This window comes from Perca fluviatilis, chromosome 2 (genome assembly GCF_010015445.1).
Source record: "Perca fluviatilis chromosome 2, GENO_Pfluv_1.0, whole genome shotgun sequence".
NCBI classification, from domain to species: domain Eukaryota; kingdom Metazoa; phylum Chordata; class Actinopteri; order Perciformes; family Percidae; genus Perca; species Perca fluviatilis.
The window spans coordinates 22,635,276-22,649,800 of NC_053113.1; the positions used below are offsets into that span (position 1 = coordinate 22,635,276).

Sequence of the window (14,525 nt, forward strand, 5' to 3'; positions counted from 1 at the left end):
TTTTATAGTAAGGGACCGGGACTGTAATTTTACCTAAGCACAAATAGTATATCATTCTGTAAAATGATAATTCTCAGAGATAGCAGCAAATGTGCAGCAGTTCAGTACGTAGTAACAGAACAATAATTGTGTCTTGCTCCTTAAAACATGAGGGGGATTGAGCTTTTCAGAGAGTGGGTCTTGATTGGTACCACTAGGCAGCATTCAAGTGTTTCGGACATGTGCCAGAGTTTGCACTGCTGCCGGTGTCTCTCACCCAGTGAGACCCAAAGAGGAAAAACACAGTTTTGATGTTTTTATTCACACAGCTTCTGTTTACATGTTTACTGTTTCTGTCCGTGCACATCACGTTAAAAGACACTGCTGCGACAGTCTGCATCAAACACAGCCTAGGTCCAATGGGGACAGACAGCTAAGCTGGAAAAAAAAAAAGTTATTTTATTATCTGTCTTCTAAAGCAGCACAATGATACTCTCCCAGCCTCCCCAGAAATTGCCCACCTTTCGAGACAGTGGTGTGGGAGTTGGATCTCTGGAGGCCTGGTGGTTTTGGCAGAGAGGGGGAGCCATGTTCAGCCTGCATGAGCTGCCAGCGAATCTGTTAATTAAGCATGCTAATGGTTGTAATTGTAGCTGGTGGTGAACCCAGCTGCTGAGGTAAACGCTAGGTTCAGCCCACTGGTTGTCAGGGTTGAACTTTACGTGTGTGTGTGTGTGTGTGTGTGTGTGTGTGTGTGTGTGTGTGTGTGTGTGTGTGTGTGTGTGTGTGTGTGTGTGTGTGTGTGTGTGTGTGTGTGTGTGTGTGTGTGTGTGTGTGTGTGTGTGTGTGCGCATGTGTTAAGTGCAAGCACACAGTTATATGCATGAGCGAAGAAGTAAGCAGGCAGAGGTAGAAAAGCAGAGACAGAGTCTGGTTGCGGAGTGGGAAAGAGGTGAGAGGTGAGCAATAAGCAGGAAGGGTTATGAGAGATAGAAAGTCAAAGGAGAAAGATGGGTTTTTTAACCTTGTGGCTTTTCCTTGCCTCCCAGCATCAGGCATCATTTCTGCAGCTGCTCCCATCAAAATATCCAATAGGTGTTTGCCCTCTGCCCAGGGATTAGGGTGCAGAGGTTGGGCTAATGTCAGGCTAATGCTGATCTCACCCAAGTTTGCAGCAGGTGTGCAGAGGCAGCTTCACAGACATTTGTAAAGGTAATTGTGACCGTTGGTCAATTTGTCAGTGTCATGTTTATTTCAATTATACAGCTATCTTGGTGTTTTTATTTTCAATGATTTCATTTATTTCACTTTGTATGCTCAAGGGCAACAGCAGGATGTAGTTAGAGAAGACACATGTCTGAAGAAATTGTGGTGCGGATGCTGTATGTTGAAAAGCTGACGCTAAACTGGATTGCTGTCTTTAAAAGTTAATTAGTACCAATAATGTATAAAATATGTGGAATATTTTAGATTTTGTTGAAAAGCTGATGCTATGCTAGATGATCTCTTTAAAAGTTAGATAATGTTATGTATGAATACTTCAAGGTGTGAATGGAGATTCTAGCTGAAAGATTGTGTGTGTGTGTGTGTGTGTGTGTGTGTGTGTGTGTGTGTGTGTGTGTGTGTGTTTGTGCCAAATACACTAATTAACTCCTCTCAATCAGCTGTTTACCTCCAGCAGCAATCAAATGTTACTACGGTAATAGTAACTGCTAAGTGACTCCTGGGTCAGACAGTTAATTGCATATAAATTGAGCTGAGGCACAACTCTCAAACGCCTACCTCCCGGTCCAAACACGTGAGTCCAATTACCAAAATATCATGGAGAGTGAAATACTTTGCCAAATGCGTTGTTGTAGATGTAGATTTTATGTTTGTGGTGTCAAAAAAGTGAGAATGAGAGCAGGTTAAAAAAACTTGCAGTGTCTGCTTTACCCTAGAAATTGTGTCTCCATTTCTGAGAGTCAATTGAGACTGTACTTGGCACTGCTGTCACTTTCAGGCTCACAGGTCCAAATGTGTAAATCAGTTTGATTTCATAGCTACATTGTATAAAGGGCACAAAGTGTCTATTGAATGAGAGCGTGTTTGATTTTTTTTTTTTTTAAGATTTTAAAGCTCCTCTCCACTCTCATTCCAAATACCTCATCCCACACACACAATGCATTCTCATGAACGTGTTTGTGGGATATGGTACGAAAGGTTATGCACACTAAAACATATTATTATGCAAGTTTCTGTGTAGCAGGAGTGGATTTAGAAAGTTAAAAAGTGAAACAAAATAAAGACAAACAGTGCTCACATTATGTTCCAGACATTGTGATTCTCACTTAGTTAGAATCAGAATCTACATGTGGGAATGAGATAAACTCCCTTTCAGCATTGTGAGAGAAACTTAAACAAAAATAAGACAAAAATATAAAGAATCATGCTTAAATGTAAATTTGCAATTACACTATGATATCATATGAAAACTAGGAGACCGCCGGCTGGTCACATGACATCGGCTACAGAGCTCCATGCTACAGAGCGGCAGTTGTTAGCTGTTTAATCCGCTACAGAGCTTCGTGACGCGGCTACAGATCTCCGTCAAAGCTCGTTGTATCAGCAGCAGTTAGTTGTTGTGTTTAGCCGTTACCGAGCTCTGTGACACCGGCTATGGTGCTCCGCATAGTACTCCGTCAGGTCAGCGATAGTTGGTGGTTGAGTTACCCGAAAATAGGTGACTGTGAGCCGGGTACAGAGCACCGCAAGCTGCCAGTCATTTCGGCGAAGATTCCGGTTATGTTTAGAAAAAGTCAGCGTTATGCAGCGACGAAAGTTACGTTTTAGGCACTGAAACAACTAGTTAAGTTTAGGAAAAATATTGTGGTTTGTGTTAAAACATTCCCAAGGAATACGCATTTCCTGGGTGAAAGTCTTCTGTTTTCCCCAGGAAGCGAATTCCACTCCCTGGCTTGAAAGTCCTGCGTCTTAACGCCCAACCATCAAGCCATTGACCTTAGTACAGAAGGTAATATTATTCACATTTCTTCCAGTATTTTTCAGTGGCACGTTTCTCTAAATTATAACTTTCTGTAAGTTGTTGAAAGGTACCGACCTGAATGTTGTTATGTTTGAAAGAAATTTCTACATTCACAAATGTGAAACGAGTTAAGTGCCAAAAATATTGCAACGTGGGAATGATAATAAAGAGCGAGAAGAACACAGGTTGTGAGTGAAACCAGCATTCACACCCCACTAAATAAAGGGCACAAAGTAATTTGTCAATTTGTTGTTGTGTCTGTTGGGGTATATTTTCACTAAAAAGATAGATAATAGTAGCACGAAGTGCAGATGTCTCTTGACAGAAGAGTCCTCTTTCATAAAACATTCACAAAGGATACAAAAGGGCCATTTGACGGGGCAGAGAGTATGCTGAAAGTATGAATCAGACTGGGGAAACCGTTGCATTTCATCATTCTGTCGTATGTTAAGAGTGTATTGGATTTAAGCATTGGTACTTTTGCATTGTATTTGAGTGTGTCAGCAACAGTCGTTTTCATTTTTGCAAGATATTTAATGCTAAAATTTGTATTTAGTTAAAAACATGATTTTAGGTCATCCGGTCAGGTTTTGTTGTACGTTAATACCAGTATATTTATCACGGTAGTATTTGTTGCCTATCCAGTCTCATTGCTATTGCTACCCTACCTTCCTGGCTGCAGTTACATTACATTTTGGACCATGGCTTTATTGTAAAGTGTCTTTGACTACCTGAAAAGTGCTATATAAATTAAATGTATTAGTATTTTTATTATTTTTAAACCAGAGCTATCAGACATCAAGTGATGCAATGTCTGCTTTTTCGCAGTTTAACATTAAAATCAACAACAAATTTCCAGCTATTCAGTGATCAATAAACAGAAGTAGCAGTGATGTGTTTAAATCAGTGTCTGAGTCTGTAAAGATTTTATCAAATCTATTTACATATTGAGATATTTCAGTTTTAAATCTTTTGTGGGGGTAAAACAAATGTGTCTACCACCAAAGTAATGTGGTTACTTCTGTCAGACTGCATTTATTACTATCACAAGATAGTAGACACTTCTTGTTCTCCAAACTTGATCTTGCCCCATACAGCATAAAGAAACATGTTCTCGTTTATACCCAGAGATGAGAGTGGAAATCAGTGTGAGTCCTCCTGTCTTGTCTTTGTCGTTTACACTTTGATCGGTGATTTAGTAGGAGCATGATAGTTTATCATGACTGTATCAAGTGCACACAGCACAGTGGGGGGTCATCAGGACATGCCTATTGGACGTTTTGTTAACCTCCTGTGATCACCGCAAGGAGCCAGCTCTTATAGCCTCTGTCAGAAGCCTTTCTTGTCTGTTAGATGAAATTCGAAACATTTATAAGAGAAAGCATTCTACAATAAATGTCCAATGATGATATTGGGCATTCAGCTGTTTTATAACATGATGATACATGATGTACTGTAGCTGTTTTGCTTTGAGAAAACCATGTGACACAAACGCATCATAGCATCAAAACTGCCTGTGTGTTGCTGTGTTTTCACTCGCACCTGTCGAAACTCTCTGCTTGTACTTTTGGCAAGGTAGGCACTGTATAATCTAGGCTTATTTAAATTATTAGCTTATTGTAGTTGCGTTGGATCCATGTATCGCTTAAATGCCTACAATTGAAATGTAAATGCAGCCTGTTGCATTACTGTCATAAAAATGCATGCTCCTATTCTTATTGCCATGCCATTGTGTGCAGCACACTGTGCATATGCTAAATGGGAAATAATGAAATCAGCCATGGTGTAGTAAATGCTTTCTTTTGTTGCCAAAACCTGTATACCGGCTGAAGCTTAACCCTCACAAAGATTTTGCATGTGGAGGCCTGATGGGAATTAGACATTGATGTTATAAATAATCTCTGTTCAAGTCAATAAGCAATTTTACGTTACTCGTCTGTTAATCACAGAGGAGTGATCGAGGCAGGGGAGAAGGGAAAAGCTGTGTGTTTAGCAGGGAGAGATGGGACTGTGTCGTGCAGGTTTGTGTACGTAAGGTAAGAGAGACAGACATAATCTAGCATGCACAAATAGATAGATATAGAGAGATAGATAGAGCAGGAAAGTAGTTCACTAACACATACAGACACACACACACACACACACACACACACACACACACACACACACACACACACACACACACACACACACAGCATGTCCTTCCTCTGTCCTGTTGTCTGCTGGCCTGTTAGACCCTAATCCTTTTTATTTGTCTCCGCTGTGTTTGTGAGTCTTTCTGTTTGTTTGAGCATGTGTGTGTGTGTGTCTGTACGTGTGCGACTGAGCGGCCATGTGTGTTTGCGTGTGGCTGTTGGTGATAAAGATGTCAGAGGGAGCTGATTAGCTGCCTGTTACCTTCTCTCCCAGGAGATGGGGTCTTGCCACGGGCAGAGAGTGTCAGATGCGCACCCATATCATTACTGTAGGAGAAAACACTGGGTGGAATTTCTCTTTCCAAAACGATTTTTAAGGATACTTGCTTCAATTACTTCTTTTTTTATAACTTTTTTTTTTTGTGTATGTCTCTGCATGTTTATGTCTTTCTTAATGATTAGAGTATGTATGTATTGGTGTATGTATGTGATGTGTCAATGCATCTTGGGTTTCAAGATTCACAAATATTTAAAGATGCATGGGCAAGTGTGTAGAACGAGATGTGCAACATATCCATGCGAACTTGTGACCTTGACAGTGCTATAAACCGAAGGTGGTTTATGCACTGGAGAGTCTCAAAGGTACTTAGACCGCTGCAGAGAGCCGGAGGACACAGCAGCAGTATGAGATCAGAATCTGTTTTCTTGGCTTTGGGATAGCTTCTGGTATTGAGCTTGGAATTACTTTCATGTAATCCATTCATTCTCATAACTGATTCCTAGAGGAACCACATTCTGATGATTACTCTGGTAATCTCTTCCAAAGGCTTTGGTCTATAGATCAGTAAGCACTGTACAGTATTTTAGACATTTCTCAGTGGTGTCGAGGAAAAAGATGACAACACGTGTAAATGGGTTCATCTTTTTTCAAATAATTTAACCTGCTCTTGTGTATGCTGTTTTTTTAGCCAGCATAATTATAATTATATAATATCATAATTATAAGAATAATTATTTTTTTCAAGCTATTCCAGAATGATATTGACATTATAGGAAATCAACCAATTGCAAAAATTATTTTTTACCATAAAGGTGTATGGAAATATTTTGTTTTTCAAGTGCTTGAAGAAGGCCATGGCTACAAATCGTACGAAACCTAGCGAAGGCAAAACCTGCATGTTCTTGATGTATGTTCTGCCGGGAGGGCATGAGACAGGCACGGTAAGACAAGAAAAAAATAATCCCGATGACCCCTCAGCACACATCACCACCGCCAGCTCGCGAACCCAACGATTCCCCATCGGTGTGTTTTGATTCAGTGGTAAAGAGAAAAATGTGGGAGAAAGGAAGCTTCCCCCTTTGCTAGTGCATCCTCTGACATCGATCTGTGCTATTACTCCTTTTGACACCTGGTTCCATGTGACTAGATGGCCCACAGGCTGGACAACTAAGACAAGGAACAGGGGCAACAGATACAAATGACCCCCCTCTGGCCATTCCTTTCATCCTGTAGACAGATGGGGGTGGGGGTGGGGGTGGGGGGTACGCAGAGGGGCGCAGACAGAGAGAGAGGTTCAATAGCGTTACATTTTTGTACCTACACACCATGTGGAGGCACTCCATCAGGGGGGGTGAGCTCTATACCTGATAATGATGGACCTCAGGTAGAGAGAGAGAGAATGTTGGTTAAACTAAGGATTCTACCCACACAGGAATTCAATGATTATAGGGATACACCATGCAGTGGATTCTCTTGGGCGTTCTTTGGCAGCTCGTTCACTTCTCTTAGTCCAGCAACTCACTAATAGTGCTAGCACACAGCCCACTCACAGTGCATTTCCCATTTTATTGTGAAAAGACGAAATAGCTGCTCAAAAAGTCACCTTCATCCTTGTGACTCATGCTATCATGTGGAAGAAAACAGCAATGCAACAGGTTGTGTGAGGGCCCATTAGCGGAAGCCTTGCCTCGGAAATTAAGTTTTTTTTGTGTCTTTTTAAGGTTGTTTACAGGTGCATGCTATAGTAGGTAAGATACATTATTGATAAAGTTGAGATACCTAGGGTCTTTGATCGAGAGCTGGGTTTTTCTCCCTGCAAGCCTATATCGAACGTCATTAGCAAGCTGCAGAGGAAGAGTAACCAGCACTAAAAGCCCGAGTACAGACGATCCTGTGCAACAAACACAGGTGGTAGCATTAAGAGTAGAGGGCTTTCAAGTGCCAGCGATGGCTCGGCTATCATCATGTCACCTCTGTCCTTAAAAAAAAGAGGACTGAATGGCCAATCTGCTTCCCCACACACGAAAGGTCATTTGCAGAGAGGCAATGCTTTCAAACAAAATGTGGCAGACTTTTCTCTTTGGTGGCCTTGGTGGAAGTACAGATGCTTCTGCATAGGTACAATATTTATCCTGCAATTTAGATTCTCCAGTTGATTTTCATTTCCATAAAAAAAATGCTTGTCAGCTTGTAGAACTCTAATAGAAATAATAGAAATAACATAATTTAGAACATGTCTGTATCTCAGGTGTTCTTGTGCTAAAAACCCTCCATCCAGCTCAACAGTCCAGCGAGGGAGGATGAAGAGACGGTGAGTGGGAGTGAAGAGAATTTGTGTTTTGTTCTTTGCAATCCTGAATGGGATAATTGGGCAAGGGTACCCTGAAAATTAATAAACAAAAATGTTAACCTTATGCGGTGCAACAGGAGCTATAGGTGAATTCCACTCACTTTACAGTTTACTTTACAGTCACTTAAACTTATATATTTTTCTTATATTATTTGATGTTTACCAATGACATTCTAAGGAACACCAGCACTATTCATATCTGACCTCCAAATGATGATATGGAGAAAAAAAAATCAATTACCTTAGAGCTTGCTGACAGTGCGTTATTGCAGACTTAAAGTTGATTATGGTGAGACAAAAGCTTTCATTGTTCTGAGTCGTGAGCCCACTCAGGAGGCTTTATGATGACCATTAGTTGATATGTCGATTAAGCATTCATTAGAGCACTCTGATCCCTTTTGAGGCTGCCCTCTATCTATATGTGAGAAACCTGATTGTAATTTGCTCTTACTGTTAGCCTATTAGATGAAGTATGTGACAGGTATTCTAATTCTGATCACGGTCGGGCCATCCATTATAGAGGCACAAACAGATACACTGTGTTGGGATCACTACAATAATTGCCTTTATGTGAGCAACATTTAAGAACATTGTGCTAGTCCTAGGCTCATCTGGTGTTATTCCGCTGTGTGTGCACGAGCCAAGTAAGTGTATGCAAATGACTGAATAGCCTTAAACACGTCTTTAGTGGTGAACTGCAGCATAGCCCCCTATACATGTGTCCAAATGTCTTAAAAATATATGCGGATGAGGAGAGAAGAGGATTTTTGTGGATTGCAGGGATGAGTGATTCAGAGAAATACGGGGGCGGTTTTAATCCGGTATGTCGCCACTTAAATCCCAGTCACTTAATTTAACCTTCTATTGTTTAATTAACCTCAGATTTCAGAGCTAATTAGGTTCAGGTATTAAATACAGATTATTTTTTCTCACTCTAGCTGCTGGCAGAAGTGTGGATGTGGTCTCGCATTGCGTCAGATGAGATCTGATCTGGCGTCAGATTGAGCCTTTGGGGAAGATGGAATCGGCTGATGAAGTGTGTGTGTGTGTGTGTGGTTGTGTGTGTGTGTGTGTGTGTGTGTGTGTGTGTGTGTGTGTGTGTGTGTGTGTGTGTGTGTGTGTGTGTGTGTGAGCGCATCCGTATGTGAAAATGGGTTTGGGTGTGAGGGGGCTCAAGTGTTCGATCATGTTGAAATGCCACAGTTTTTGTGCGTGTATGCAGTAATATTTATTATATCTTGAGATCCGCTACACAATGGACACTATCACACTGCAGAACAATGGTGAGCTGAACAGAACAAAAGCTTATTTTTCATTTGCAGAAAAACTAATTAAGAACAGTAAAAAGGATCAAGGCTTTCTATTCTGTTTCTTTTTTGTTCTTTTCTTTCTGACGTTGTACTTGTAGATGCTTAAAAAGGCAGTTTCCAATTGAATTTGACAAAGTGTATTTCCTTTTATGTGATGACACAAACCCACACACACATACAAATTATTCTGCTTTTTCTCCTTTTTTTTCTTGGTCTCGAGGGCCTGATCTCATAATTGATGTCCACAGACAACATGCCCCGCTGTGAATGGAGACCTCTAAGCTCTTTATTGGAACACAAACATTGAAATGCGCATCAGAACAGTTTTGACCCCTGTTTTTAATAAGGCCCTATAGCCGGACAACAGCACTGCACTGAGGGAGGATTTGCAGCAGTATGTACTGCTTAGTGACAGAACAGCCACAAGCAGCGTCCCCTGTTCACCCAATCACCAAAGCTGTCACGTCATGCCTCATTAGCCTGATGGGAGATCCATGGCAAGCGGCCCCCACACTAACCTCCCGTAGCCCACAAATCAATGTGCTCACAGCAGGGTGTGGGAGGGAGGGGCAACAAGCGCATCCGTCCTATCTTATGGTCCACAATACTTGTGGTTAATTATTGAGGCGGTGATTGCAAATGGCCGGGCCACTTGTGCGATTGGAGCATAAACAAAAGCAAATTGGAAACAGGTATTACACAGCTTCCATATTAGGCCTCCTGGAGGGTTTCGTCTGATTACAACAATCACTGCATGTGTCTCTGAGCAAGATAAGTGAGGCACATGAAGTGGTTTTAAAGCACAGGCATGCACATCTATCCCTCCATCCATGTATCCATCCGTCGCTCCTGCTTGATCCTCTCCTGCCACTTATCCATATTTGAAATTACAAAAGCCTCTCTTTTGGGTGGCTTATCGCCCATGTAATGACAAAGTTCAAATGTGAATCCATTCGCACAGCTCAGAAAGCCATTGAAATCCTCTCTAAAATGCGCTGGTGGCCACAGCAAATACTGTCAATTTACAAGGTATCTGCCGTCTAAAAAAAAGTGGTTGAAATTTTGTGGCTGTAGATTGAAAATGAGTTTGACACTCTTGCGGACACGAGAGCTACATCCACTGTATAACATGCATTTTTGAGAGTACTGACTGATAATGTTACAGCACATTGAGGTCCAACATATTCAGTTAGCACAACAGTCTGTGAAGGTGTCCTTGTTAGGCACCTTCGTCCATGTGGCTACTCCATTTACCAAAAGTGGATGGTATTGATTTCCGCTTTTGTGCTAAGAGTTATGGGAACATAAGCATTGAAAACAAGTTCAATAATAGAAAATAGTTGCAAAAGAGTAGTTATGCAGAGGGAATTATGAGGTCAATGTGGGAAATGCTTTGCAACTATCCATATAAAGGTGCTGGAATAATGCAGAGTCTGAGTATAGATTAATGCAGCTTAAATGTGATACTGTCTTAAACATTCAAAAGAAAGCACTTTCACAGAATTGCCTAATCTCATTTTACGCCTATTTGGTTTTTGCCCGAAAAGGCCCAGCATCATAAGTTTGTGTATATCAATACTCCTGACCTGAGAGAAAAATGCCAAAGCCTGTGTAAATTATTTGTGTTTGTCCAGGTGACTTTTTCATGAAAGTGACTCTTTTGATTTCTCTGACTTTGCCTCCTCTCATCACAACAGTACCTACCATTTCCCACATGCAAAAATTCCCTTAAACCCGTGCAAAGAAAAGAGACTGGTACATTTTGATTGAAGGCATTTATGTTTTCATGTAGTTTACTTTCATGCCTTGCACCTCAAATAGAAAAGTGCATCCACATACACATGCACACCTTCATCTCCCTTATAGCCTGAACCCTTGAATGAATAAATCATTGGAATAGTCAAAGCTTTGCAGTTATCTTAGCAACTGAAAAATATTTAGCATTAGGTTATTCTCACTGTAGGATACCGCTGTAATATTGATGTTTCTAAGCCTGCTTTTCTGGGTTGAAAACACAGAGGCAAACAGACACACACACACACACACACACACACACACACACACACACACACACACACACACACACACACACACACACACACACACACACACACACACACAAAGTTAACACAGCACAACAACAACAACAACAGAAACACAATGAAGGGCCTCTCATCCAGGGCCTCAGTATAATTAACTGGAGAGGCAGAGTTTAGGGATTACTCCAGGAGGGGCGGTGAATTAAAGCTCAGCTAATGAGTTGAAGTTTCTTAATTTGTTCTCCCCCGTAATTCCAGAATGGATTAGCAGTAGCTTTAGTCGCCTCTTCCCACCGATTAGCATGGCTCGCTCGGTTTAGCATTTAACGGCAGGGAGGAGAGAGGAGAGGGGAGCAGTAGGGAAGGTTACACAGCTTATGAGTCAACTTGTTTAGTGGTGAATGCGTAGCAGTGTTAAGCAGATAAAGGCATTTACCTACTCGGGATTCAGAGACAATGAAATAGGGTCCATTGTACCTATTAAATCAGTGTTATGAGGAGAACATTTTGAATGTTTAACCTTGCTTGACTAAGGTATTGTATTCTCCACAGAATCTGGTTAGTTATACTGAAATTGAATTTAGAAATATTATTGTTTATGTTGGTTTATTGCAAAAAGACTGGAATTTCGTGGTTACACACAACATTTTCACTAGTTCAACTGTATCTATACAGTATCTCCATATTTGTCTCTCCCTCTCCCTCCCTTCCTCCCACCCTGTCTGTCTCCTCAACAGCACCAGGATAGTGGACTTAAGACTGTCAATTAGGGTTAAAAGGCTGTGAGGGTGGTGGAGAGCAGCCGAGCATGACTGCTGGACCTGGCACAGCACCTGATGCCTAATAATGAAAATTGACAGGGCTTGTTTTTCATTCTCCTGCTGCTTGGGGCCATATTGCTCGGGAGCACAATATAGCCGGCGGGTGGGAAGCCACACCTTAGGCAGGTTTCTCCATTAGCCTTATGCTCCTTCACATGCACGCTGAAGTGCAAGTGTGTCAATAATATACAAACCTAGAGTGCCAGTCAACGCCAGCTAATGGAAAATACTCCATTCCGTCTTGGATGTAAGCAGCACCAGCACGTTTTGTTATTGTTTTCCATTTTTTCCCAGTAAAATGTGATAAATGAGATGTGATCTGATATGAACTTCCTTTAAGAAATACATTTGTAAAAGTACAGTCACCCTGTGCTTCTTTTTATTTATTTCTTTAATTATACAGTATGACTTTACTGAGACATCTAATCAAAGCTTTAAAGGATCAATAATGTTATCCACAGACAGTGAAGGTGGCATGCACAGTGCATTTTACGGGTGCAATACACTTTCTATTGATTCTTGGATAGGAGACTGACAACAAACAGCTTGTAGCTTGCAGAGTGATACTGCTTGGTTTTTGCACATCTGCAAGAAGCATACAGTCTTCTTTACAGTCATCAGCCTCCCATGACTTATCCACTTAAATCTGTCTTTTGCCTCTCATAAACTCCACTAAGAGCACATGTATAATCCTATGTAATTTAAGCAATATGTTATGTTAAAAACATATTTTGAGATGCCATGTGATGGGTTAAGAGATACACTGAACAGTTTTCCTTGTTTTTCAAAAAGTGTATGTACCCAAGGAATCATAAAGTGCTTGCTGTGATCTCATAAAGAAAAGAAACTGATAACATTCTCACAATAGGCAGTCACAAAGTTACTTAACTAGAATAATAATAGGATCGAAACATAAAGATCTAGCCTGATATGCCTGATTATGTGATTACATTTCTTCAGCTTTTTGTTGCACCATTTGAGAACAAAATGTGACTCAACGTTAAAATGGAAAAACCTTGCGAGGCTGCTGGCAGTATTTTGGCTCCCACACTGTCAAAACATCCAATAAAGTAGGTGAGGAGGTCCTGTAGCCAATTAGGGAGCAGTAAGAGACTGAGGCTCAGGAGAGGTTTTATTGTGAAACAGTTTCACTGCAACATCCTCAGATTATTTTTAGCCTCTGTCCAAGAGCGGAGGCTTGTGAAAGGTGTGTGAATATGCCCTTGCCTTGGAAATGTCACACCCGCACGCAACAAAAAGTGTTGAATTTAGTCCTAGCTTAAGGTATAAAGTCAAAACCACTCTGTCTAGAGCTGAACATCTGCACGCTCATTAGGATCTCTTGTATGTGTAGTGGTGAGAAAAAGAGAAAAAAAAAAGTGTGCGGATTCTAAAGCCTACGGCTGACAAATTAGCGGGTATACGTGCCGCTCAAAGCATGAACTGGGCTGTCTGACCGATTGGAGTGATGTTGGCATCTCATTGGTGGACGGCTTTCATCAGGAAACTCAATTTCCATGGCGACAGCCGCATGACTCAGGATGGAAGCAGTGGGCGGGCTTTTGACATACCGTGTCATATTTGCAGGCACTTATAATGCTTATGCAGGCACTTATGGGGATTTGGTTTTGTTTATCATAGCTTGCTGTAGTTTCCTCATGGATGGATACTTTGTCTGAGTGAGTGGCACGGAGGTGGAGAGTGGTCATTCAGTAAAATGTGAGTGGCCTTTGGATGTCAGTGCTTCACTAATGATTCAGTAATGTTTGTTAATGTAGCGGTTTTATCACATGCAGGATACCAGAAATTGATGAGACTAAATTATCTACTTAACAATAACAACTGTGTGTGTGTGTGTGTGTGTATGTTGTGAGTTTGTTTTAAAGGTCCCATGGCAAGAAAATGTCACTTTATGAGGTTTTTTTAACATTAATATGAGTTCCCCCAGCCTGCCTATGGTTCCCCAGTGAATAGAAATCTGGAATCTTCCCCTTATGACGTCATACGGAGCAAGGTTACCTCTCCTTTCTCTGCTTTGCCCGCCCAGAGAATTTGGCCCGCCCATGAGAAAGAGGGAGACATCATGGCTTGCAAACAAGCAAAGCATGGCAGTTGGTCAAGGCCACACCCCCACTCTCCATCTTGCCCCCCCTCCTCTTCAATAGCGTTTAAAGCTACAGACACAGAAATGGCACATGCTAAGCTCATTGTGGGACTGGCTCTAGTGGCTGTAATTCTGCACCAAGGCTGAATTTAGGGAAAGAGACTTCAGATACAGTATTAGGGGATCACTAAGGCCTATATAAAAGCATCCAAAAAGCAGCATGTCATGGGACCTTTAAACAGTTGTGTAGGTCTAGGTTTGCATAGTGGGATTATAGCGAAGTGGGGTGAAAATGCACGTGTGTATATAAGTGATAGGCCTCTGTTCATGGTATTAAGTGAAGGGACCCGTTCTTTTGCCAGGGGGTCAGATTACCAATGACCTCTGCTGTGAGCACAGTCGTGTTGACAGCAGCTGCACTTCACACATACTCCCCTGGGCCTGATGTGTCCACTATCCTTCAGAGATGAGACCAGACTAAA

General features: G+C 41.4%; 1 protein-coding gene and 1 long non-coding RNA gene across 13 annotated transcripts in view; one reads left to right on the plus strand and one right to left on the minus strand.

Annotated features, from left to right (window-relative positions):
• Nucleotides 1–14,525, plus strand: part of kirrel3b (kirre like nephrin family adhesion molecule 3b) — a 177,193-nt gene that overhangs the window by 55,960 nt on the left and 106,708 nt on the right. The gene's annotated exons all lie outside the window — the stretch shown is intronic.
• On the minus strand, nt 302–1,135 carry LOC120548681. Its single transcript, XR_005637251.1, has 3 exons — nt 1,004–1,135; nt 501–597; nt 302–417 (listed from the first exon to the last, which is right to left on the minus strand). It is a non-coding gene; the product is annotated as an uncharacterized LOC120548681 (long non-coding RNA).